The sequence below is a fragment of the Mustela lutreola genome, chromosome 6 (assembly GCF_030435805.1).
Source record: "Mustela lutreola isolate mMusLut2 chromosome 6, mMusLut2.pri, whole genome shotgun sequence".
NCBI lineage: Eukaryota > Metazoa > Chordata > Mammalia > Carnivora > Mustelidae > Mustela > Mustela lutreola.
In genome coordinates this window covers 47,440,512-47,468,183 of record NC_081295.1, presented here as the reverse complement: position 1 = coordinate 47,468,183, position 27,672 = coordinate 47,440,512, and the positions used below count along the sequence as shown (strand labels likewise).

General features: G+C 37.2%; 1 long non-coding RNA gene across 1 annotated transcript; it reads left to right on the top strand.

Annotated features, from left to right (window-relative positions):
• The first annotated feature begins 72 nt into the window (after positions 1 to 72).
• LOC131833654 (uncharacterized) lies at positions 73 to 26,586 on the top strand. Its single transcript, XR_009354562.1, has 3 exons — positions 73 to 126; positions 8,835 to 8,931; positions 26,163 to 26,586. It is a non-coding gene; the product is annotated as an uncharacterized LOC131833654 (long non-coding RNA).
• The last annotated feature ends 1,086 nt before the right edge of the window (positions 26,587 to 27,672 follow it).

The following is a 27,672-nucleotide window of genomic DNA, read 5'->3' as shown; positions in this document are numbered from 1 at the left end:
AAAAAGCTAAATGGGTTTTTCTATTTTTATTTTAATTCCACTATCTTTAACATATAGTGTTCTATTCATTTCAGATATGCAATGTGGTGATTCAGTAATTCTATATATTACTCAGTGCTCATCATGGTGAGTGTACCTTTTAATTCCCATTACCTGTTTTAACCATCCCCCACCCACCTCCCCTCTGGAGTCATCAGTTTTTCTCTATAGTAAAGAGTCTGATTCTTGGTTTCTTTTCTTTCTCCCTCTTTCTCTCTCTCTCTCTCATTTTTCCCTTTTGCTTATTTGTTTCTTAAATTCCACATATGGGTGAAATCTTATGGTATTTGTCTTTTTCTGACTGACTTATTTCACATAACATAATATACTCTAGCTCCATCAAGGTTATTGCAAATGGCAAGATTTCATTCTTCTTGATTGGCTGAGTGCCATCTTCTTTTGTAGATGCACCATATTTTCATCATTCATTCATCAATCAGTGGACACTTGGGCTGCTTCTATATCTTGGCTATTGTAAATAATGTTGCAATAAACATAGATGGGAATGTATCCCTTTGAATTCATGTTTTTGTGTTTTGGGGGTAAATACATAGAAGTGCTATTACTGTATTGTAGAGTATTCTGTTTTTAACTTTTTGAGGAACACTCCATACTGTTTTCCACAGTGGCTGCTCCAGTTCCCAGTCCTATCAACAGTGCATGAGGGTTCTTATTTCTCCACATCCTTGTCAACACCTGTTGTTTCTTGTGTGTTTTTTTTTTTTTTTTTAATTTTAGCCTTTCTGACAGGTGTGAGGTGATAGCTCATTGTAGTTTTGATTTGCATTTCCCTGGTGTTGAGTGATGTTGAGTATCTTTTCATGTGTCTACTACCCATCTATATGTCTTCTCTGGAGAAATGTCAGTTCATGTCTTCTGCCCATTTTTAAAAAGATTTTATTTTATTATTTACTTTATTTTAGAGAGAGAGCACAAACAGGAGCAGAGGAGCAGAGGTGGAGAGAGAGGGAGGGGGTTAGAATCTCAAGCAGACTTCACACACAGCGTGGAGCATAAAGTGGGGCTCAGTCTCATGACTCTGAGATTATGACATGAGCCAAAATCAAGAGTCAGATGCTTAACTGACTGAGTCACCCAGACAGCTCTCTTCTGCCCATTTTTAAATTGGTCTATGTTTTTGGGGGGGGTTATTGAGTTGTATCAGTTCTTTATATATTTTGGATACTAACTTTTCATTGGATGTGTCATTTACAAATATCTTCTCCCATTCAGTAAATTGCCCTTTAATTTTGTTGTTTCCTTCATTATGCAGAAGCTTTTTATTTTGTTGTAGTCCTAATAGTTTATTTTTGCTTTTATTTCCCTGGCCTCAGGAGTCATATCTAGAAAAATGTTGTTAATGACCTATGTCAGAGAAATTACTGCCTATGCTCTCTTCTAGGATTTTTATAGTTTCAGATCTCACATTTAGGCCTTTAAATAGATTGTTTTTATGTTAACCTAATGGTAAAGCAGGATAGGAGACATCCATTATATCCACTGATAATTCCAAAGTTTTATGTCAGTGATTATGCCTAGTTTTTCTTCCACCTTTTTTTTTTTTAACCAAGGACTATGTAAAATTACAAAGTGAATTTCTAATTTCACATTTTTTTAATTCTTTTTCTATTCATATACTGCTTAGTCATTTGTTTATTTGTTCAGCTGTTATTTAATGAACACCCACTATATGCAAAGCCCCAAGTCAGGGATATGACAGAGAAAGGAGGATATGACAGAGACAGAAATTAAAAGAAAAAAAAAAAACTTTGGTAAAACAACCTCAGGGACAAAAACAGTACAGGAATAATGGCCTTATTTCTGCTCAGTTCCCCAAGAATGATATGCCTTTAAGGATCAAATCGGTTTTCATCACTGAAAATAGTGAATAGTTCCGTCTCTGAGGGAACGAGAGCCATGTCTATCCATCTGTAGAGATGTGGGTGGCCTCTTATATATTTCACACCATTTCCGCTGCTTCCCCTCTCTAATCAGACACATGACCATGGTAAAAATTAAATCAGTGTGGGCTCCCCGTGTAACCTCAGGAGCCAATGCTCCTACCTCTCTGTGATTCTTTCTTGTAAATACTCATGCATTTTTAACTTATCTATAGGATGATAGAGTGTACATAATAGGCAAGACATGGTGATGGTGAGACTACTGGTTTGGGAGGTGGCATTTATGTGCATACCACCGGTATGCACAAGTTACCACCGGTAACTTGTAAGATTTAATCTCTCCGACTGCAAAATGAAGTAGACCTGTATATCCTTTACATTTCACAGGATTCTTGGGAGAACCAAATGAGTCACTGGAAGAGCCCCCTGTAAACTGTAGTTAATAATAATAAAACAGAGTTCATGCTTATTGAGCGCTGATCACATGTCAAGCATAGTCTTACTTTACATATATTAACTCAGTTAATGCTCACAACAGTCACTGAAATAGGTGACATTATCTTCATTTTCCAGATAAGGAAACCCAGACACAGGGAGGTCCAGTGACTTGCATAAGGTTAAACAGCAGTCAAATGGAAGAGCCAGCTATCTATCCAGGCTATCTGACTCCAGAAACAAGGTCTTTAACCCCACTTGTAAACATTGCTATACGACTCATAGAAACATGATCCATTCACTGTGTTCACCATCTTCAATATGCAAAGTGCCATGTTAAGTAAGATGATGAATAGAGGATTTAAAAAAAATGTTCCTGCCTTCAAAAACCGAACAAATTAGTAGGAGAGCCAAAGCAATCTATTTCATGCTGAAGTCCTTAAAAGCACATGTGTGTGTTCTCATAGAGATCACATACCCATCCCTGTCTTATGTCTTGACTCAAACTCCTTACCATCAGTAAAACTCACATGTGAGTGCTTAGATCAAAGGAGAGATCTTCCCACATATGAAAGAATGGAGCCAAGCTCAGTGGTGGTGATGGGGTTCTTGGAAACAGAGTAGGTGTGGTGGATGTTATATGGCTAGGACCTAAATTCTTTACCACCAACAGCTACTCCAGGGATGTCCTTTCAGTTGGAGACAGATGTGGACAGCCCATTTTCTCAGTGTCATGTTTTAAGAATGGATCAATATCACAACCTCCCAAGTGATATCAAGAAATAGCACATGCTTAAAGGAGACAGTTTCCTATGGAGAGGACTGAGGGGAGGCTGTAGGAGACCCTTACAAATATGTGTTACATCATAACTCAGCAGTGCTTACCTCCACTTTTCAAATATTCTCTGCTCCAACATGTTCTGGGGCCTTTTGCTCATCTTTGTGAAGTGGAAGCAAGTGCTGAAGACCTCTAGGTCTTCAAGGATTCATTTAGAATTAATTCCCTCACAAAATAATCAAGAGCTCATTTTTTAAAGCACCATTACATTTTCATTACTTTGTTCTATTTTATTTCTCAACATCACAGTGAAATTTCTATTCTGCTTGGTCTCCTTCAGTGACCCACTGCTTAATTCTTTGCACAACCCAAATTTCATAAAAATGCAGATCCTAGTGTTTCTTTATTATTACCTACATATCACAATAAGGAAATTAAAAATGATCTGCTTTAATTTCATAGACTTCTGATGACACATCACATTGAGAAGTGATTAGAAAGGTAGCTGGCAATAGGAATTGCACAGCTCAAGTTTGGATCTTTAAAAGGCACATTTAAAGTGGGGAAACCCTCAGGATCTGGCCTCATTTAAGACTCTTCCAGAAAGATGAAGTATGAAAACAGATAAAGAAATCTTAGTGCCTTCAGTATCCACTCTGATTCTTAATTTCTTCGTGTGAAGGGAGTCATTTAACTTCTGCCTCTTGCCCTGAAGGCTTAGGAAAATAAATAAAGAAATAAATAAATAACCTCTTTTACAGAAACCAATTCAGATTTACCCTCCAAGATAAACATAAACTGAACCTCCCAAATCTTTGGGGGCATTAATTATAGATTGAAAACAGACAGCAAATGAAACAAAACAACTAAAATAATCCAGAGAAAGAGGGGATGGTCCCAAGAGGCAGAAACCAAGTTCTAGAGAGGATGCATTTATCCCCAGAAGCATTTGCTTCCCCCCTGATCTATTCCCATGAAAATGAGAGAAAGCAACCAAGTAGTTGATGATTTCTGTGCCATTCATACCAGGGTAGTTAAAATATTTCATTTAAAAAAAATTTTTTTAATGACGTTTTTGTTATGTTATGTTAGTCACCATACCGTACATCATTAGTTTTTGATGTAGTGTTCCATGATTCATTGTTTGCATATAACACCCAGTGTTCCATGCCATCTGTGCCCTCCTTAATACCCATCACCGGGCTCACTCATCTCCCCAGCCTCCTCCCCTCTGATTCCTGGAGTCCATAGTCTCTCATGGTTCCTCTCCCCCTGTGATTTCCCCCACTTCATTTTCCCCTTCCTTCTCCTAATGTCCTCCATGCTATTCCTTATGTTCCACAAATAAGTGAATCTGTATGATAATTGTCTCTGTTTGACTTATTTCACTTAGCATAATCTCCTCCAGTTCCAACCATGTTGATGCAAATGTTGGGTATTCATCCTTTCTGATGGCTGAGTAATATTCTGTTGTATATATGGACCACATCTTTATCCATTCATCTGTTGAAGGACATCTCTGTTCCTTCCACAATTTGGCTGCTACGACATTGCTGCTATGAACATTGGGATGCATATGGCCCTTCTTTTCACTACATCTGTATCTTTGGGATAAATACCCAGCAGTGCAATTGCTGGGTCATAGGGTAGCTCTATTTTTAATGTCTTGAGGAATCTCCACACTGTTTTCCAAAGTGGCTGCACCAACTTGCATTCCCACCAACAGTGTAAGAGGGTTCCCTTTTCTCCATAACCGCTTCAACATTTGTTGTTCCTTGTTGTTCAATTTTTGCCATTGTAACTGGTGTAAGGTGATATCTCAGTGTGGTTTTGATTTGAATTTTCCTGATGTCTAATGATGTTGAACATTCTTTCATGTGTCTGTTAGACATTTGTATCTCTTCTTTGAAGAAGTGTCTGTTCATGCCTTCTGACCAGTTTTTGACTTGATTATTTGGTTTTTGGGTGTTGAGTATAAGAAGTCCTTTATAGATCTTGGATACCATTCCTTTATTGTAGCGCCATTTGCAAATATCTTCTCCCATTCCGTGGGTTGTCTCTTTGTTTTGTTGACTATTTCCTTTGCTGTGCAGAAGCTTTTTATCTTGATGATGTCCCAAAAGCTCATTTTCACTTTTGTTTCCCTTGCCTTTGGAGAAGTGTTTTGAAGAAGTTGCTGTGGCTGCTGTCAAAAAGGTTACTGCCTATCTTCTCCTCTAGGATTTTGATGGATTCCTATCCCATGTTGAGGTCTTTCATCTATTTAGAGTTTATCTTTGTGTATGGTATAAGCAAATGGTCGGGTTTCATTCTTTTGCATATAGCTGTCCAATTTTCCCAGCACAATTTATTGAAATGACTGTCTTTTTTCCATTGGATAGTTTTTCCTGCTTTGTCAAAAATTAGTTGACCATAGATTGGAGCATCTACATCTGGGCTCTCTATTCTGTCCCATTGATCTATGTGTCTGTTTTTGTGCCAATACTATGCTGTCTTGGTGAATCAGCTTTGTGATATAGCTTGAAATCAGGCAATGTGATGCCCCCAGGTTTGTTTTTCTTTTTCAGCATTTCCTTGGTGATTCAGGGTCTTTTCTGGTTCCACACATATTGTAGGATTGTTTATTCCGGCACTTTTGAAAAATGCCATTTTCATCGACATGGTTGGAGCTGGAAGGGATTAATGGATGGAGAGATGAAGAGCTTCCAAGACCAGAAGAAGCTCAAAGAATATGTCTTCTTCCATTCTTCCTGTATAGGACCCTCAGACATTTTATGACCAATTCTTATCCTCAAAAAATCCCTAAACTCCAAAGCATGTTTTAGCTTCCAAGAGCTCTCACAAAAATCACAAAAAAAAAAAACTTTTATCTCTCATCTAAACCCAAATCCTTACTCAAAGAAATCCTTACTCCTGAGTATTTTTTGATTTGTGGCTAATATTTCCAAATCAACTGTAGGTGTTACAGTACATGCTTGTTGCAGACTGCTTTGATTGACTAACACCAGAAGCAAAAAAAGAATTGACCAAATCTGTTAAGTCTATTCTTATGTCAAAACAATAGCTTTATTGGGCCAGGGAAGAATGATGAAGAGTGTTGTTTCAGTCTGGTGTTCAACAACATTCTACATGCAAAGAAGGAACCCTTATACACCAAAAAGCAATTGCTTGAACTTCAGTATTTACTAGCAATGTCCACAGATGAAAACAGAGGAATGTGTTATATTGACTTTTTTCCAATATATATGTACAACTGCAAACTTTTAGTCACAAACCAGTCTACTTTTTCTCTTTGTCTCTTAATTCCTACCTTGAAATTTTTCACACTATCCCATTTACAAGTTGTGTCCTCTACAATCTTTTAAAAGCTACATTTTTTATTTCTTTTGGTGGCATGTAGGAAAGGATAAAGCCTGTCATTGCAGGTAAGCTAATATTTCAGAAATTAGATGTGTAAGAAAGGGAAAAACAAGCATGTTATTTCACCCCCCAAAATTGACATGATTTAAAATGACTAATTATTAAGCTAAAAGATTCTTCTCTATATGTTCATTAGTCAGTAATTTGCTGAATTGCATTTGATTAACCAAACTGAATTTATTTTTTCCTTTGTATACCTTTATTGTTGGTACTGATTTCCAACTATTAAGCAACAAATATCTTCATTATTGCAAATTAGCCAAAAAGTTATTAATCAGAACAAAAAAATAAGTATAAAAATTCATAAGTTGGAATGTATTAAAATATGGGAGAGGTTGCTAAAAAGCACAAACTTTTAGCTATAAGATAGTAAGGTCTGAGTATCTAATGTATGACATAGTGATTATAGTTGATAGACTTGATAGACTATAGTTGATTGACTATATCATATAGCTGAAATTTGCTAAGAGTAGAACTCCAATGTTCTTACCAAAAAAGGGGGTAGGTGGGGAATATGTGAAATGATAGATGTGTTAAGTAACTTCATGGGGGAATCCTTTTACACAATGCTTTTTTTAAAAAAATGTGTCCATCAAAAGGAATGATAAGAGAAAGAACAGGAAAGCTTCAAGTAGAAGACACTAGCAATACATGAAGAATTTCTACAAATCATTACCAAAAAAAAAAAAAAAAAAAACCAACCCAACCTAATAGAAAATTGAGTAAAAATTTGAACAGATATTGCAAAAACAGAATATCCAAATGGTCAATTAATAAGTGTAAAAGCACTCAATCTCATTAATCTCCAGGGAAATATAAACAAACCTACTATGAGATATAAGTAGATATAAACAAGAATGAATAAAATAATCTAGAAGGGAAATAGCAACTTTTGGTGAAAGAAATGAGTGCAGGAATTAAAATGTACTCTTGGTGGGAAAGGTAGCTGGTTGGGAAACTGGCAGTATCTGTGAAACTTGAACATGAACTACCTTACAGTCACCAAAAATATGTCCATATGTTCACCAACAACAGTGCTAGAGAATATTCCTAGGAACCATATTGATAATAGCCCCAAACTGGAAACTACCTAAATGCCCATTAAAAGTATAATGAATAAAGAAACTATGGTATATTCACACAACAAAATATGACACAATCCTGAGAATAACCACACTGTGACTCCGTATAACAGTGTGGCTGATACTCATGATCATATCACAGAAGCAGCCAGACACGAAAGAGTATATATAACATTTTATAGTTACATAAAGTATAAAAATTGGCTGTTAGAAGTGGTTACTCTTGGGAAAAAGGACTCAAGCACAACAGAGGCCTTCTGAGTGCTGGTAATATTTTGATTTTTTTTGTCTGGGTGCCACTTATAAGAGGCAGTTGTTTTGTAAGTGAAACCAGTAAGTTACGTACTTATAACTAGAGCACTCTTCCGTTCTCTAGTACACTTCAAAAAGGTAATAAACAAAAAGCAAATTCGACATAACTAACTTGCCTTTTCACGAAAATGCTCTCAGTCTGCAAACAATGCTGTACATTTTAATAGATGAAGATTGCCTGCCTTTTTTAAAATTGACCTTTGTAATCAAGAAAATATATTCCTTGAAATGTTTTCTTCTATCACAAAGAGCAACAAGTACCAAAAATTTACAAACAATACCCATTTTTCTTAAAAAGATGCAATAATTGCTTTCACTAAGCTAAATAAATAAAATAAACTAAGAAGTTTTTGTGCTGATTATGATACTGTTTTGGTGTACCTGATGCTTTATGGTTAGTAAAATACTTTCTACTTTCACACACAATATCTGTCCTCTGAGCCACATCTTAAATAGAGCCAATATTATTATTATCCATTTTATGGATAAGGGAAATGAACCTCAGAGAAGTATTATGTGTCCATGATCATAAAAAATAATAACTTATCATATGGGTTCAAATTTGATGGAGAATTAATGCAATACACTACAGTTCAGCAAATAGTCTTATTTTAATTTTTCCTGTACTCCTCATAATCTGCCTGAAGTGAAGCAATCCCCCTGATAATTCTAGATTCATCATTCCTCCACTAAAGCTGACGTGTTCTTTAATGCAGAATTGCATAAAAGATTAATAGAAATTTCTTTTTTCTTTTTAAAATATTTTTATAGCTGGTGACAATTTTTGTTTTTAGTCTGAAAAACCTACCTAAAACTCCTCAGTGTGTTTAAAATGAGTTCACTTATGTTCCTTATCTTTGCTTCCAGGTAATTAAAATGCTACAATACCTGGATCACCTTTGACTTGGTCCTTGTTGCCTTTGGCTTGAAAGTTAGAAAGGTAATAAAGGGTTAGATGACAGAGGTAAGTCCTCAGTTATATTTTGTGACTTTTCTATGTATTATAAAACTAAAAAATGCAAGAACCTGAACTTTAAGTCTACTTAGCACCTAGTCTGATTATTAACTTTACAACAAAATATCTTGCATACACATAGACTAAGAAAAATAAGAAAAATATATGTTTTTAAAAAGAAAAAAAAAAAGAGACACACTTTTTTTCAAATTTTATATAAATTTAAAATTTTATTTATTTATTTTTATTTAAATTCCAGTTCGTTAACATACAGTTTTATTTAAATACAAGTTATTTAATACAGTGTAATATTAATTTCGGGTATGGAATTTGGTGATAAACCACTTGCATACAATACGAATTTGCAAGTGCACTCTTTAATTACCATCACCTATCTCACCCATCTCTCCACATACCATACCTCTGGTAACTCCGTTTTTTCTCCATAGTTAAGAGTCTGTTTCTTGGTTTGCCTCTCTTTTTTCTCCCCCATGTTCATTTGTTTTGATTCTCATATTCTACATATAAATGAAATCACTTATTTGGGAAAAAAAGAAAAGAAAAATAAGAAGAATTCAAAACACACTACCTCCTAGATGGACTGACAGTTAGAAAATAGAATGTGTGAGGACAAACGAAATAAATAAGGGTTGTGTGTCATAAAGCAGAGAAACCTCAATGGCAACCTACTAGTTTTCAAGATTGAACTGCCTTATCAGCCCCATAAGACAGAAGAGAAGAAAAGGAGGTGAAGTAAATATGTAAAATGGTGTGGCTTTACTCACGGACTCTAGATTGACTTATGAGCCACTGAAAGCATCTCTTTCCAGGGTGGATCTCCAGATTTACACATTTTTCCTTACTCTGAATCTTAAGACTCAGCAGTCATTCAAGTTCCTAGAATAATAGGAATCCTTTCCTTTTTAAAGTGGTACTTTTGAAAAAAAATGACATCAATATTATTATTATTATGAGGTATTACTTTTGAAATATATTTTAACATGTTTTAATAATCATCATACCTTCATTGTATCCTTGGCCTCTTAGTAATAGATTCAAATCAACTTTAACAGTTGAAAAATAACAAATAAGATTACCACAAGAAAAGGATACCTTATGTGTAAGTGGCTAATAGAATAAGTAACTGATTTTGGTGCTTGAAATTCCTATAAGCTTTTATCTTCTCTATCCATTCTGCACTATATTGAATAATAATATTCATAGGGGCCCCTGGGTTGCTCAGTGGGTTAAAGCCTCTGCCTTTGGCTCAGGTTATGATCCCGGGGTCCTGGGATCGAGCCTGGCATCGGGCTCTTCTGCTCAGCGGGGAGCCTGCTTCCCCCCCCCCCGCCCCATCTCTGCCTGCCTCTTTGCCTACTTGTGATCTCTGTCTGTCAAATAAATAAATAAAATCTTTTTTAAAAAATATTCATAGATGAAAAGGGCTTTTCAATAAATGTTAAATAAAGAAATTTTATTATGTTAAAATATCACCATTGAGGCTAATTCAGTTATTCTCAAGGTTGATCACTAAATTGGTGGCCAGGTTGCCTAAACAGCATTGGCATTACACCACACTTATATGACAATCAAATTCTTAGGAATGTGAAACTTCAAGGTTCTTTCATATGCTGACCAGAAAAGCACAGCATTTCAAATGTCTCTCACCTCTACAGGCAAGCATATGGCATGATGGAGACTGAAAACAACGTTAGGAGCTTCTTCTTGTCATGGCCCTAAAACCAAGGTGCCACTTTTTTTTTTTTTTTAATAAGGAATATTATAGCAGAACTATGGGATTGAGTCTCTGTGTAACTCCTGAACTTCCCAGGTACTCCCACCAACTTATACACCTAGTGTTGTGCATTACTTACCTATACTCCCAATCCAGTCAGTTTGTCTGTCAAGGTCTCTCCTGACTCTCATAGAAATATGGCAAAAGCCAAACTTTACCAAAACAATATAACTGCTTTCAAAGAACAGAATGCTACAGTAATTCTTCACATGTATCTGATGGTTCTAAAATGGTGCTAAAACAAATTCATTTATTCTCTTTGATTAAAAGTGAAGAATTTTTCCATGTTTGAGTGACATCTGGAATTTAGAGACTGAGGACTTCAATTCATAACCAAATATTAGTTCTTTATTGCTGCAATAAAGAATTACAACATAACAAATAACCCCAAATTTAGTGGCTTGAAACAGTACAAACTCTAAATTTCTCTTAAGTCAGGAAGTCAGTACAAGTCTCACTGGACTAAAATCAAGGTATTGGTCAGCCATACACCCTTTTAGAGTTACTAGGGTATGATAATTCCTGCTAATTTGGGTTGTTGGTAAGAATTCAGTTGTACTTAATAGGTTAAAGGCTGAGGTCCTTGTTTCTTTGCTGGCTATCAGCTGAAGACCATTCATGGCTTCTAGAGGCCACCTTTCTGCATCTTCAAAGGCAACAAGATGGGTTAAGTCCTTTTAATGTCCTTTTTTTTTAATATAATTTTTTATTTTTTATAAACATATATTTTTATCCCCAGGGGTACAGGTCTGTGAATCACCAGGTTTACACACTTCACAGCACTCACCAAAGCACATACCCTCCCCAATGTCCATAATCCCACCCCCTTCTCCCAAACCCCCTCCCCCCAGCAACCCTCAGTTTGTTTTGTGAGATTAAGAGTCACTTATGGTTTGTCTCCCTCCCAATCCCATCTTGTTTCATTGATTCTTCTCCTACCCACTTAAGCCCCTATGTTGCATCACCACTTCCTCATATCAGGGAGATCATATGATAGTTGTCTTTCGCTGCTTGACTTATTTCGCTAAGCATGATACGCTCTAGTTCCATCCATGTTGTCGCAAATGGCTGCATAGTATTCCATTGTGTATATATACCACATCTTCTTGATCCATTCATCTGTTGATGGACATCTAGGTTCTTTCCATAGTTTGGCTATTGTGGACATTGCTGCTATAAACATTCGGGTGCATGTGCCCCTTTGGATCACTACGTTTGTATCTTTAGGGTAAATACCCAATAGTGCAATTGCTGGGTCATAGGGCAGTTCTATTTTCAACATTTTGAGGAACCTCCATGCTGTTTTCCAGAGAGGTTGCACCAGCTTGCATTTCCACCAACAGTGTAGGAGGGTTCCCCTTTCTCCGCATCCTCGCCAGCATCTGTCATTTCCTGACTTGTTGATTTTAGCCATTCTGACTGGTGTGAGGTGATATCGCATTGTGGTTTTGATTTGTATTTCCCTGATGCCGAATGATATGGCGCACTTTTTCATGTGTCTGTTGGCCATCTGGATGTCTTCTTTGCAGAAATGTCTGTTCATGTCCTCTGCCCATTTCTTGATTGGATTATTTGTTCTTTGGGTGTTGAGTTTGCTAAGTTCTTTACAGATTCTGGACACTAGTCCTTTATCTCTTTTAATGTCCTTTTAATGTTACATCTCTCTGACTCACTCTTCTTCCATCCTATTCTACTTTTAAGAACTCCGTGTGATTAGATTGAGCCCATTTGAATAATCCATGATAATTTCCCCATCTCAAAGTCTATTACAGTTACATCTCTTTCAATTACATCTGTAAAATGCCTTGTGCATTATAAGAAAGCGTACTCCCAATACCAGGGATTAAGACATGAAATTCTTTGGGGGGGGGCTGTTATTTTGTCTACTCTCCCAATCTTATATGTCCCTGGATGAATAGTTTTCTCTTTTGAAAAGAATAGGCTTACTAAATGAGGAAAATGAGGAAAATTTGCTGATTGACAAACTGATATTATAGAACTTAAATAGGAAGGTCTTCTTTGCTTCTCATTTGTTCTATGATCATATGTTATCGGTACAATCTACATGAAGAGATGAAACGGGTGAGCAAGGCTATGGACTGAATTATGTTGAAGCCCTAACACAAAATGTGATAGTATTTGAAGATATAACCTATGAACGTCATTAGGTTTGAATGAGGTCATGAAGGCTTATAATGGGATTAGTCCCCTTATAAAAAGAGATACCAGAGAGCTTGCCCTCTCTTTCTCTCTGCCTTTAAGAACACAATGAGAAGGCAACCATCTATAAGCCAGGAAGAGAGTTCTCAACAGAATTTAATCATGCTGGCATCCTGATCTGACTTCTAGACTCCAGAGCTATGAGAAATAAATTTCTGTTGTTTAAGCTACCTAGTCCATGATAGTTAATTTATGGCATCCCAAACTAAGATAGTCAGAAAAGTGGATATAATCCAAAGAGACTTATCTCCATATTTTCAATCTAAGGAAATGTAGTATCATAATAAAGGTGAAAAACATCTTCAAAAAGCAGCAAACTTTATATTCCATTCAATATGCTTTTATGTTATCACAGAAAGTCTTACTCAAATATGTTGGGATTTTTCTAAAAACCAATTATCGTTGGAAGGCTTGAGACCTTTTTTTTTTTACTTAAATTCTTTTTCTTTTTTTTCTAATTTTATTTTATTTTTTCTGTGATCCAAGATTCATTGTTTATGAATCATTATTTATAATAATGATTTCCTCTTGTATGTGGTTATAGAGAAGATCTCTATCAGCTAACAATAATAATGTCAAAGAATAATTTCTTTGAATATGAAACTATATAAAATTTGAACCAATTATTAAGAGGTTCGTTACCAGTTACGAAGGCTTACCAATGGATTTCTCTCACCCCACTGTAGATATAGCAGGTTTCATAAGCTTAATGCAAAAACATTGAGGATTGTTAGCGAACTGATTTATCTAAACGTTTCTAATTTTATAATCTTAAAATATTGCTTATATATTTGCCTTTTTTAAGATCAGAGAACCTCCTCAATAACACAATGGCAGAATGAAAAGAAATCAACACAAAGATAAAGCTGTTCATTTTGGTGAGCAGCCATACCATGGTATGATATCAAGGACCCAGGAAGGTCCTTTTGGTAGTCTCTAAAGATGGTTACCATAAGTCTCTTCCCTCCCTATACAAATATTCTACCCTCCCCCCAAGTCTTCCTCCTCTTGAATTTAGATTGCCCTTGAAACTACTTTGACTAAAAGATTACAGTAGATAGTATTCTCATACTTCTAAGCCTAGACCTTAAGAAGACAGTCAGCTTCTACTTTATTCCTCTTATAATTCTCCTTCTTGGAACTCAGCCACCAACAAGTAAGGAGGCTCAAGAAGCTAAATAGAGAGGCCACATGAAGGAGAACAAAGCCCCTTGCCAATAGTTCCAACTGAACTCCCATCTGGCAGCCAGAAATTACTTCCAGCCATATGTCTGAAGCCATTTGGACCTTCAAGCCATCCGCATCCTAATTCCCCAGCCGACACCATATGAAGCAGAAGAATTGCCCGTTCAACCAGAATGGGAGAAAATGGAAAATAAAAGCAGGGTGAAAAGGAAGATGAGCATTACAATTTTTAATTGAATAACTAGAGAAAAATTCACGAGGATGTAACATGAGGGAGTAAGCCATGTTGATATGTGTCCTAGGCAGTGGGAATGGCCAGTGAAAAGGCCATAATCCATGAGTACCTGGCATGTTTGAAAGAGTCAAGGAGTCCAGTATGGTTTGCAACAAGGTGATGAAGGGGGAGAGTGGTAGAGAGGTCCAAGATAATAGGGGTCCATAATAGATGGGGCTCTGGAGTGGCTTGAATGGTAGCTCCCAAAAGTATATGCCCACATCCTAACCCCTGGATCCTGTAAAAGTGATCTTACTTGAAAAAAAAAGTCTTTGCCTATGCAAATAAATTAATGATTTCAATATAAGATTACCATGGATTATCTGAGTGGACTTAAATGCAGTAACAAGAGAAGAGAGAAAAGTCTATATGAAGATGGAGGCAAAGATTGGAGCCATGCAGCCAAGGAACACCTCGAGCTCTTAGAAGCTGGAAAAGACAAAGAAGCTTCTTCCCTAGAGCCTTCAGAGAGAGTATGCTGCTATCTTGATTTCATACTCTGGCCTCGGGAACTTGAAAGATTAAACTTCTGTTGTTTTAAGCCACCAAGTTTACGGTACAATCCTAGAAAACAAATGCAGTCTTCCTAGAACATTGTAAAGATGTTATTTTGCAACTAGACAAATATGGGAGCCATTAAAAAGTTAAAGCAGAGAAGCAACATGATCTAAATTACATATTGTGATGGACTGCTAGGTTGACAATAAAGTGTTAAGGCCTAAGAGTAGAAGTCAGGATACCAACTGGGAGTCCAATACAAACAAGAGAAAAAAGCACAGGCAAGTATTGCTGCAGTGTTAGGGACCAAGAGTGGTTAGATTCTGGATATTTTTTCACGGTAGAGAGAACAGAGTGTCTTGATAGGTTGGACCTAGAATATGAAAGAAAGGGAAGAGCCAAGGATGACTCCAAGGTTTTGGATGTAAGCAAATGGAAAAATGGAGTTCTCATTAACTGAGATGGGAAATCTTGAACGTAGACAAGATTTGGCGGGGGGGAGATCAAAAGAAATCAATTTGGAGCATGTGGAATTTGGGGTTTTATGAAATGTCCAATTGGAGATGTCAGGCACCCCATTGTATATCAAAATATGAAGTTAAGAATAGACTATGGGAACGAGGCAGGATGCATTGGCCGGGTAAACCTGGTGATTCACAGACCTGGGGATAAAAATATATGTATATAAAAAATATATGTTTATAAAAAATAAAAAATAAAAAAAAAAAAAAAAAAAAGAATAGACTATGGGGAAAAAAAAGAATAGAGTATGGGCTGGAAATATTAATTAGGGTACGCCAGCACGTAGATGATATTTAAAACCACAGAACTGGATGAGAACAAGAAAGTAAATATAAAGAAGGGAAGAGGACTAAGAACAGAACCCAGAATGCTCTAGCATTAGGAGTGAAAGGAGCCGAAGGACAAGAAAGGAGACCAAGAAGGAGTGATTGATAAGAAGAAATCCAAAAAGTGTGGTATTCTGGAAGTTTAAAGGTATGTCAAGAAAGAAGGAGTGATAAAACTGTCAAACATGCTGTTGGGACATGTAAGATGAGGACTGAGAATTACCCAATGACCCTAACAACTTGGAGGTCCCTGGTAAATTTAATAGTCCAGGTGAAATATGAGGGCATAAACCTGGCTAAAGTGAGCTTAGTAGGGCATGGAGAACATGAGCACGGAAAAATCATTAGAGGAGCTCTAACACAAAGAGAAGCAAAGAAATGAAGTGGCAGCTGACAACGGAAGGAGGGCCAAATGAAAGGGTTTTTGAAATTGAAATTAAAAATATCATGCTAATGGTAGCCGTTGAAAAGAAAGAAGAAGGAGGAGGAGGAGGAGGAGGAGGAAAGACAAAGAAAGGGAAGAGAATTGCTAGAACTATGTCCAATGCGATGGGATCTAATGTGCAAGAGTGAGAGGATTGGCACAGTGAGTTCTTCTCCAGTGTAGCCCGGAGAAAGAGGATGTGGTTATTGGTGAGGTAGGGTAATAGTAATCTGTGGCTGTTCTTCTTTCTTTGCCTCAATATGATTGGTGAAGCAGGAAGTGAGGCACCAGCTGAGAATCAAGATGGGAAAGAGGGTGTTGGAGGTTGGAGCAAGGAGGAGAAGATATGAAATAAATGTCCAGGACAGTGGACAGGTAAATAGCTAGGAAATTAGACTGATTGTCTAGCAGCATTGAAGACCCATTAGAGATTTGTAGTGATAAGTTTAAGGTGCAACCCGTCAGCACTGCCAAGTGTTTTCTCCAACTAAGTTCACCTGTACTGTGGCAGTCATAGGGCAACCAGCTCTTGGGTTCAACCAGGGCTCCAGGTTTACTAAGAGATTCCTACAACATGAGAGAGGCAAAAGATAGCCCAGGATGTGCACTGAGAGTGGCATGATGGTTGGCTTTGGAATTTAAGCTGATAAGGAAGGGAGAGATGCCATCAGGGGGATAAAGAATAGTGAAGAATGGAAAGACTAATGGATAGATGGCCGGGAAGTTGGGGGATCAGAGTTCTATTGAAAGTACCAGAGGCAGTAAGCCGGACATGAGAAGAAATCCAAAAGAATTTAATGTTGTAAATATTGAACACCAGAACAGACCAGAAGGCAGAAGCCCTCCCAATGGACTTTGAATCACATTAGGAGAAAAGAGAACTTCCCTATCTATTATTTCCTCTGCTAAAAATGTCTTTTACTTTAAAAGCTCTTTATTTGTTCAAGTTTACAGAAAAGCAGGTAGGCTGTATTTTTTTCCAAGCCAGTTTCCAGCTGTCCCATCTTCAGAGGTGACTCACTGGATTCACAATACACTTTTCACTTTACCTGTTGTATGTGTAGATGCTTCTTCCCCACACCAATGACTAAGATCTCTACCCGTCTTTCCCATCCCATTTTATAACCTATAGTTTCTCATTCTTTTATTCTCCTCATCACTCATCTCTCCTAAAATTAGAATATAATGTTTAACCTCGAATGAAACAGAGCTGCCACACCATTGCCAAGAATAGTGAAAGGACTAACTTGCTATCCTTTTATGTCATTTACTTTCCCAGTGTCATGTCACTGTTGGGTTCAGTGTTTTTCAGGAAATAGACACCCACCTTCTCATTGAGTAAGTGCAAAGGGTGAAACATGTCTCACGGAGCCATATTGCACCTGGAGATCTCTCAGAGGGAGATATGCAAAAATAAACAACAGCCCCAGGCAAGTAGGACTCATTATATTTTTATTAACACAGTAACTCTTTTACCCAAGCAATATCCCTAATTGAATAATTACCTCCCACATTGCTTTCCCTTTGGCTTTGGAGCTAAACACCAGGCTCTTCCTTAATTAGTGTTCTGAGCTTTGAGTCAAGTTCCTTATGTTCTGTTACCAGCTGCTACACAACTACCCAGATGTTGCACGAGGCCCTACCTAAATATAGCTCTTTAAGCACATTCAGAATCCTCCAGGAAAAAATAAATAGCATTAGTATAAGATTTTATTGACAAGAATCCATGTCTACCACTTAAAAGTGCTTCTTAAAAAAATAAAAATAAGTCAAATAAGCAATATATTATACTGACTGTAAAATTTCAAACTACTGACCTGCTCAGGTAAAAAGATCATCAGGTAATAAAATGTGGTGCAAGTTCATTAAACAGCACTTTCATCCCGTAATATATAATTACTAAGTAAATGTAATTTAGCAGTAAAATGGTAAGGATTAAATAAGGTATGTTGGGGGGGAATCTACTTATGTTTTGCATTTAAATGTTTTAGTATTTAAATGGAAACCAAGGAGGCAAAAATATTCTGAAGTAAAAACAGAACTGGAATTTCCATCTTCCATCCACATCATAAATGAGATCATTCCACAGCAGTGCCTCCTTGCACACCACTTTGAAATGAGTGCACTCAGACAGCATCTGTGGCCTGGGTCCAATGCACAGAAAATCTATCCTATACTGACTTCTGAAGGATGCATCACACATGTGTGCGTGTTGAACATCCAAACACACATACACATACAGTGTAGATTTACAGCTCTACCAAAACTCACATAATTTATGGTTATGTCTTTAAAATTTATGACTACACTACTAAAGTAGCCTCAAGCAGAAGTGGCAGAAAATATCGCTCCTTTTTTATCATTTTGGAAATAAACTTCATTTATTTGGAAAGGTAACAATATATGACACTTTGACATCAAAAATAATATTTAAGAATATAGTTATCCCCTAGAGCATCATTTTATATCTCCAAAAGAGTTAACATCTGAATTTAGAGAGCCATTCATGCCGCCCATGTGGCTCTGTCCACTCATGGAGCTCACAGTGGTACAGCTTTGTCTGAGCAAGTCACCAACCTGCTGTAACTCTTCTTTGTTGACTTTTTACTTACAAGAGATGTGTTATCAACACAGAATATCAAGTGCATTGGGCAACACTTGCCTTCCTTCCGGACACCATGCCAACTTGCCGAAGAATTAGCAGATGGAGCTATGGGCAAGGGTACAGAGGTGGATAGATGGCACTGCTCTGCAAAGGGAAATATTTAAGGGAACTCACAGCTGGAAGGAGAAATGAAGTAGGTTAATTATTTCAGTACGGTGAATAATGGGCATTGTTTTCACTGAAAATGGGGCCCTGTGGGAGTGTGTACACCCTGTAGGGGCAGCCCACTCCTGTCTGGCACCTACCACCCTACCTGCACTGTAGTCTTTGGTGGCTTTTAGAGAAGCTTGAGCTTCTGGGTTTCCAGGTAATGACCAGCCTGCCTTCCACTGCTCTTAGCACATCTAGGGCAACCTATGTCCTACAGCTCATTTGCTCATGTCCAAAATTTGAAAGAGTAGAACTGCCATGAAATTTATACCACACAGGGCTCATTTTTGTTTCCTTCAGAATACTAGAGAAATCAGACATAAAGGATAAACTAAGGGGCTGGGTCTGAAGGAGACTGAAGAAACAGAAGGAGGAATGCCCCACTGCATGTCTGAAATTGAGGGAGATCAGGGGTGGGGAAGGAGAGAAGGAAAACAACTTTTTAGAGGGGGAAAAACCCACCTGAATTCAATGAAAGGAATGCTAGGTAACTTTGGAAATAATTTCTTCAAATTCTTCAGTTTCCTCCTGCATTTCCCGTCAGCTGTCTGGCTATCTACCAGGGAAAAGAAAAATCTCCTAATACTGTTCCAGTGGGAATTTGAATTGTTAAGTATGAAAAATAACAATGGCCCACAGGCTGGAGAAGGAAATGGCAAAATTCCTAAATAACTTGAGGTGGAGGATCAAGAGAAGTGTAAACTTTTGTGTTTTTCCACTTTTCTGTGTGGTAATGCACAAGATAAATCTCCCTGCCATGAAGACTGGTGATGAATCGATATGGAGTAGCAGCACACTCTGGCAGAATTACACATCCACTAAGTATTTTGCAAATAACTAACATTGAACATTCAGTAAAGTGAAAGTTAAGGATTTGGTTTCTCCAGCCAGACAGACTATACTTATGTCCAAGTTCCTTTCTATCTTTGTGACACTGGCAAGTGATTTATACATGTTGAAACCCAGTTTTCTCATGTAGAAAACAGGAGCAATAACAGCACTTCTCTCACAAAGTTGCAAGTGTGAAGTTATTAATACATGTAAAGTATTTGTAACACCTGGTACACGGTAAGTACACAATCCATGTTAGCTATTATTATTATGACTATCATTACATCAACAATAGTTACTTCCAGGGGCACCTGGGTGGCTCAGTGGGTTAAAGTCTCTGCCTTCGGCTCAGGTCGTGATCCCAGGGTCTTGGGATCGAGCCCCACATCAGGATCTCTGCTCAGCAGGGAGCCTGCTTCCCCCTCTCTCTCTGCCTGCCTCTCTGCCAACTTGTGATCTCTGTCAAATAAATAATAATATTACTTCCAGATGTAATAACAAATATTAGGTATTTTTAAATAAACTTTCCTAAGTTCTGGTGAAATTAATCATCCAGTGTTTATGATATGACAGAAAATTTCATGAAAATAATGATATTTTACTTTTCTATTTATTCCTCAATACATACATATAAATGTAATTACATACCGTAATTACTTGTGTATGTACTATAAATATACATAATATCTTGTATATTTTTAATATATTTAATTATACATATAGTTTTAATTTTATATTGCCAGTCTATATATCCTAGTGGAGTTGACAAAAAAAAAAAGGTGTTGTAGGGGCGCCTGGGTGGCTCAGTGGGTTAAAGCCTCTGCCTTCAGCTCAGGTCATGATCCCAGGGTCCTGGGATCGAGCCCTGCATCAGGCTCTCTGCTCAGCGGGGAGCCTGTTTCCCTTCCTCTCTCTCTGCCTGCCTCTCTGCCTACTTGTGATCTCTGTCTGTCAAATAAATAAAAATCTTTAAAAAAAAGGGGGGGGGGTTGTAGCCTTATTGCAAAATGGCAATAAACTAACTATTGTAGAGCTGAGGTTAAGTATAGCTCTAGTTTTTTGCCATTCCACTAAGAAATAGGGAACAGAGGCCAGTGGGATCTATTACCCTGCCTGGCAAGCATTAAGCAATGTTATGGGTGGGTAGATGGACAGATGGATGGATGGATGGATGGATGGATGGATGAATTGCTCCCAATATGTTTTCAGGATATCCTTCTATTAATATCATTTCCCTCTGCTTTATCCTTTAAATTTCCCTTTCAAATATTGATTCACATGTAAAAAGCTTTTGAGTTGATCACAAGACAAAGGTAAAAAGAAAACACATATTCACATGCCATCCACCATGCTTGTCATAATGCTCTCCTATGCCTCTTTTTCTTCAAAAGTTGCCAATTCTCTCGTGCAATTTACCTCAAATAAATTAAAAGCAGAGGTATTTTTGCACCTACCATAACCAGTATACCTTCCACACCCTGCAATAGAGGATGAAATAAATGTGAAAAAGTATCATATAATAGTCACCCTGTCCATCTGTTTTCTTAGAATTTAGGCTCCTACAGAACCAAAACCATGTCTTCCAGAAACTGTAAATGTCCAATAAATATGATTTGAAGCAGTCTGTCTGGGAGGACTCAGGTTCTGTATGTGGTTGTCCTTATTCCAGTTTACCACTGCCTGCATGATGCTTATTCCTCATTCTATTTCCACTTGCTTCTGTTTCTTGTCTTCTTCCAGACTATGGTCAAGGCCAGAAAGCTCTTCAGTCTACCCTTTGCTCAGCTAGGGGTGTCTCCTCCCTTCTTCAACTTGCCTGCTATTTAACGGAGCTTTTTATAATACCCAGACTATGTCAGCCCTCTCAGATGAATTACTTTTTCTTTAAAAAAAAATAAAATAAAATGATTCATGATCTTGACCCTGGGGCTGGAAAGTAATGTCTCATTGAGCGAAAAGGCAGCATAAAACTTTTGAGAAACTAGTTTATTTTTCAGCTCATACCTGTTAACTTTCCAGCAGTTGCTGGAAATTATTGTGAAGAATACAAGAAAGAATTTGGCCATGTTGTATGGAAATAGCAATAAAAAACCTGTTCTGTATATAAAAAATTAAGGAAAGCAATTATTACTAGTCCAGCTACTAGTAGAATTCAGTCATTGTTTCATGTATCATTCAGGATATAATAATCTCTTTGGGAAAAGTTTATTCCAAAACATTACTACTAATAACTTTCTTGTCATCTTATTTATGTGGGGTAAACTTAACTGATCTTAGCACCAAAAGAAAAAAGTGTGAAAGTAAAACATATCAGATTAAATCAGAGTGTCAAATTACTAATTTGCATTGGTAGTTCTGAATTATTCTGAAACACTAATTAAATAGGGAATAAGAGGAACCAAAAAGATTAAGTCCAGTTGCTCTACTTATTTTTTTGCATTTAAAAAAATGTATGTCATACATTATTTCAATAAGAAAAAATAGTTGTATTTTTTATTTCAAATGTAGCTGAACTCTTTCCATTTTGTATCTTTAGAATTCTACTCCTTTGTCCATTTACAAATAAATATTTACTTAAAATATATTTTGTGCAATACAACAATATAAATAAAACACAATTCCTGACCAGAATAAATTCATATTTCAAAAGGCAAATGAGTAAACAAGAACAGCAAAACTATATATTAAAGAGTAGCAATTTCATCATAAGATGACTCAAAGTAGCAGTGGATAATTCTCTCAGGAGAGTTAGTAGGTAAAATTATAGAGAATATATCAGACAGACTAAGGGGTAAAGAACATTCTCAGAAGAAAATAAACCACATGTGTGAAGACACGGACACATGAACCAGCATGAAGTGTCTCAAGAACTGCAAGCCAAGCGTCATGGCTGGAGCATGAGGAGAGAAGGTAGGTGGTGAGGTGGCAGTTTGCCAGGGCTAGAGTCATAATGGGTTTGAACGTCATGATAAGAAGCAGAACCAGCTCTTTGTGCCTGCACCTGTGCAGCTACCGAGGGCCTCATGCGTAGAAGGGCTCCATGCCTGGTTTAATGTTCCACTGTCTCCATCTTGAAGTTTTTAATTTTGAAGAAGAGGTCCTGTATTTCATTTTGTACAGGGCTCCACAAACTATGGCCATCCTTATGTTTAGTAGTTTAAACAGGAAGTATTTCTAGAGAAAAATAAAATATAGATGGAACTAAATTGTCCTTAGATTATTTGTGGTTCTCTGTCTTTAGCAAGTGTCAGTCAGTATACACAAATGCCAATAATTCTCAAAAGAAGGAAAAAATTTTCTAAAAATATTGCTCCTGACCAAAGCTGTTCACTGAGGAAGCCAGTTAGATGACTGCGATTGTTAGCCTTTTCTGCTGATTCTTTCTCACACTCAGGTTTGAAAATATCCTCCAATTCATTACTCTACAAAGTTTTAAATATTCTCAGGGATTATCTTTATAAAAACAAATCCTTTAAACAGCATGCATGAAATCATTTGGCATTCCCTTTGCCAGAATATACAGTGTTTAATTCTCAGCCCCCTAACTCAGCCTACTTTCCACTTAGAATCTTAAACAATGGTATAGGGGCGCCTGGGTGGTTCAGTGGGTTAAAGCCTCAGCCTTGGCTCAGGTCATGATCCCAGGGTTGCTCAGCAGGGAGCCTGCTTCCTCCTCCCTCTCTCTCTGCCTGCCTGTCTGCCTATTTGTGATCTCTATCTGTCAAATAAAATAAATAAAATCTTTTAAAAATTTAAAAAAAAACAATGGTATATAAGTTTATAGATGAGCTTCGGTTTACATTCTAGTTATACAATCATTTATATTATTGCTTATCTAGAGAATAACAAATTAAGTTATGATTGTCAAAATTATTCATAACTCATTTATCTGTCTTTAAAATGAAAGTCCTTGGCCCAATAAGCAATGCTTAATTCAACTCCAGTAGTCATATTGAAATGAATCCATTTCCAGTATCCTTCTATTTGAAACATCACATTGATTCAGTTTACCATCTGTTTCAATAAGAATGACTTCTTCATTTTTTCCACCAAACCCCTAGATCAACACAGACAACATGTTTTAGTTTTTCATTTTGCTTTGTTTTTATTGAAATACAAAATGTAGGAAGCACAAAAATCTTAAGAGATTAATAAATATATACATGTATATGCATTATAGTATATACATATACATGTACACACCCATGAATGTAATCACCAACCAAGGCACAGAACCAACCAGATCAAGGTACAGAATATTTCCAACACCCAGAAAAATACTTTATACCCTTCTTAGTCACTACTCTCCTAGAGTCAACCATCAGTTTGACTTCTATCATCATCTTGCCTATTCTTTTTAAATTCTAGTACTGTTAACATAGTGTTATATTATTTCAGGTATGCAAGAGAGTGATTTGATAATTCCATACAATACCCAGTGCTCATTACAAGTACCCTCCTTAATCCCATCACCTATTTCGTCCATGCCACCACCCACCTCCCTCTGGTAACCATCAATTTTTTCTCTATAGCTAAGTCTGTGTCTTGGTTGCTTTCTTTCTCTCTCTTTTTTCCTTCTGCTGGTTTTGTTTGTTCATTTGTTTGTTTCTTAAATTGCACATATCAGTGAAATCAGATATTTGTCTTTCTCTGACTTATTTCACTTAGCATTATACTCTCAAGCTCCAACCATGTCATTGCAAATGGCAAGATTTCATTCTTTATTATGACTGAAAGAAGATGTAGTGTATACACACATAATGGAATATTACTAGGCCATAAAAATGAAACTTTGCCTATTCTTGAACTTCATATAAATGGAAATTTTGGTGTATTTTACTGATTATTATGTCTGTGCAGTTCATTTTTATTGTGTGTAACAGTATCATATTTTTATTAGTGTGTGAATATACCACAATTAATTTATCCATTCCACTATTAATGAGCATGTATAACTAAGTCTCACTAATGAATCTTTCATTAGTTTTGGAAAGTTTTTGGTCATTATTTAAGCATTGCCTCTCTTCCAACCTGCCTTCCCTGTTCTGAGGTTCCAATTACGGGCTTATTAATTTTTTGAATGGGTCCCACAGGTCTATATACTTAATTCTGAGCATTTCCTTGCCTTTTTCTTTCTGTACTTCAATAAGATACTTCCTGTGGACTTCCACTTCATGCATCCTTTCTTTCTCTGTGCCTGATCTGCTCTCAATCCCATCCAATGAGTTATTAATTCTGAAATTAACACTGTATAAATTGCATTTTCCTACATCTTCATAGCCTAGCCTTATTTTTTTATTGTATGTAATACATCATATATAAAAGTACTGCAGAAGCTACAGATGATATTTTCTTCCAATGAGGATTTATTCTTTCCTCTGTTAGGTTGCTTTAAAATACAGGTTTTATTATTATTATAGGTATGGCAAGTAAAACATCAGGAGATGACTGACATTGAAAAGATAATTTGTTATACCCACAGATCCTAAGAGAAGGGAGCATGCCACACCAGAGGAGGTCACATGAGAAATTTCCAGATTGGTCAGGAGACAGAGGGAGGGGGAAACCATAAACAAGAGCCTTTATAGTGGTTCCTGTGGAAAGGAAATGACAAGGCAGGGTAAACAGGCTTAGGATTGGCTCGTTTGAATATGCGCAGGCTCTGGGACATAAGGGCCCTTGTTAGGACCTGGTCATGGAGTGATTAGGACAAGGGGATAGTGGCCTAGAGTAAGAAAGTACATTAAAGTTTGTGGTCAAGAGTATGGACTCTGGGGGTGCCTGGGTGGCTCAGTGGTTTAGGGCCTCTGCCTTTGGCTTGAGTCATGGTCCCAGGGTTCTGGGATCAAGCCCCGCATCGGGCTTTCTGCTTGGCAAGAAGCCTGCTTCCTCTTCTCTCTCTCTCTGGCTGTCTCTCTGCCTACTTGTGATCTCGGTCAAATAAATAAATACATAAAATCTTTTTTTAAAAAAAGTATTGGCTCTGGATTGGTTGACTTGCATTTGAAAGGTGTGCTCATGGGCAAGTGCTTACTCTCTCTATGAACTGGTCAGTCCTGGGAGGGGGCAGTCCCTCCAGAGTCAGCAGGGTCCCAAGATAACAAAGCGTCAGAAAACAAAAAAGACATGTTTAATACATTAATGAATTGATAACTTCAATAAAAATTTGTACTAGCTTGAAGGTAGGTTAAAGTATTAGTAAGAAGACTCTGGTTTGTTCTTATTCTCAGGCATTGCTCCTTGAGGCTTTCCTTTGGTGGTTTTAGTATTAACTTGATGGCCTCCCATCCTACATAGATTCTTGATTTGCCAAGTGTCTTAGGGAGAGAACTTCCGTGTTTGTTTTTCAGGCTATTTCCCCCCAGAAGGACTTTTTTTCCTCGGCACCCTTGGACAATGGGAGACTTCCTTTTGCCTTCATGGCCAGCAACACAGACTCCAGCACCACCACTGAAACTTAGTAAATGGCTTATAGAGAAAACTCAGCTTGTGTTCTGGCCTCTCCTTCTTCTTCCTATTTGTTACACCAGCCCCGTGGTACCTCGCTAGCTTCTCCTTTTCCTAGTAAAACTCCTCCACTTGGGAAAAGCTTAATCCTTAGTTCATATTGCAAATTGTTGATGTTCCTGGAAACAAAACTGCTAGATGACATCGGTTCATGTCAGAAGAGCTTTTTTGCTCTCTGGAATATCATTTATTTAATCCTCATTATTTTCTCAGCTTTTCAGTGCCATTAATAGTATTGTTTTTGCAACCTACTCTATTTTTATTAGTTTCAGTGAGGGAGTAGCCTGACATAATCTACTATATCCTACCCAGAAGTAAAAATGAGTATAGATCATGTGTTTTTAAGGCTTATCTTCTATTTCAAAGAAGGAGCAAAAGTAAGAAAATTTTTTTAAAAAGATAGATGAGAAACACATAATGCATTAGAGGGTACATGAATCACTATTCAAAATATTGAGAAAAAATGCACATTACCTGATTTTTTAAATTTTAATCAAATGTATATATGGGCTTTCCAAATAAGTATTCCTAGCTGTCTTACTTTGTTGGTTGACACAGTTCCTCATGATTCAAAGAAAACAAAGACATTGAAGCCACAAGCAGGTAGACTTACAAGGGATTCACAGTGAAGAGAGAAGTCAGGAATTATCATTCTCACTATACACACGAGGAATAAAGAACTTAAGAAAATTGTTCAAAATAATTTGGAATAGGGATGCCTGGGTGGCTCAGTTGGTTGGATGACTGCCTTCTGCTCAGGTCATGATCCCGGAGTCCCAGGATCGAGTCCCGCATCGGGCTCCCAGCTTTATGGGGAGTCTGCTTCTCCCTCTGACCTTCTCCTCACTCATGCTCTCTCTCACTGTCTCTCTCTCAAATAAATAAATAAAATCTTTTTAAAAAAATACATTGGAATATATGAGAAAATACTATACTAAACTTTAAGAGATTTTGTTTTATTTTCTAGAGAGTGAGAGAGTACAAGCAGGGGGAGTAGCAGAAGAAGAGAAACTCAAGCAGAATCCCCACTGAGTGTAGAATCCAACATGGGGCTCAATCCCACAACACTGAGATCATGACTGAAGCCCAACGAAATCAAGAGTCAGAGGCCCAACCAACTGAGCTACCCAGGCGCCCCTAAACCTGAAGAGATTTTAAAGGAATGTTGGCAAATATCCCTAAACACATGTAGTACCACATCTGTAATATAATAGACATTTTTTTAAAAAACGATTTTATTCATCTGAGAGACAGAGAGAGAGAACACAAGCAGGGGGAAGAAAAGGGAGAAGCAGACTCCTGCTGAGCATAGAGCCTGACCAAGCTTGATCCCAGAACTCCAAAATCATGAAA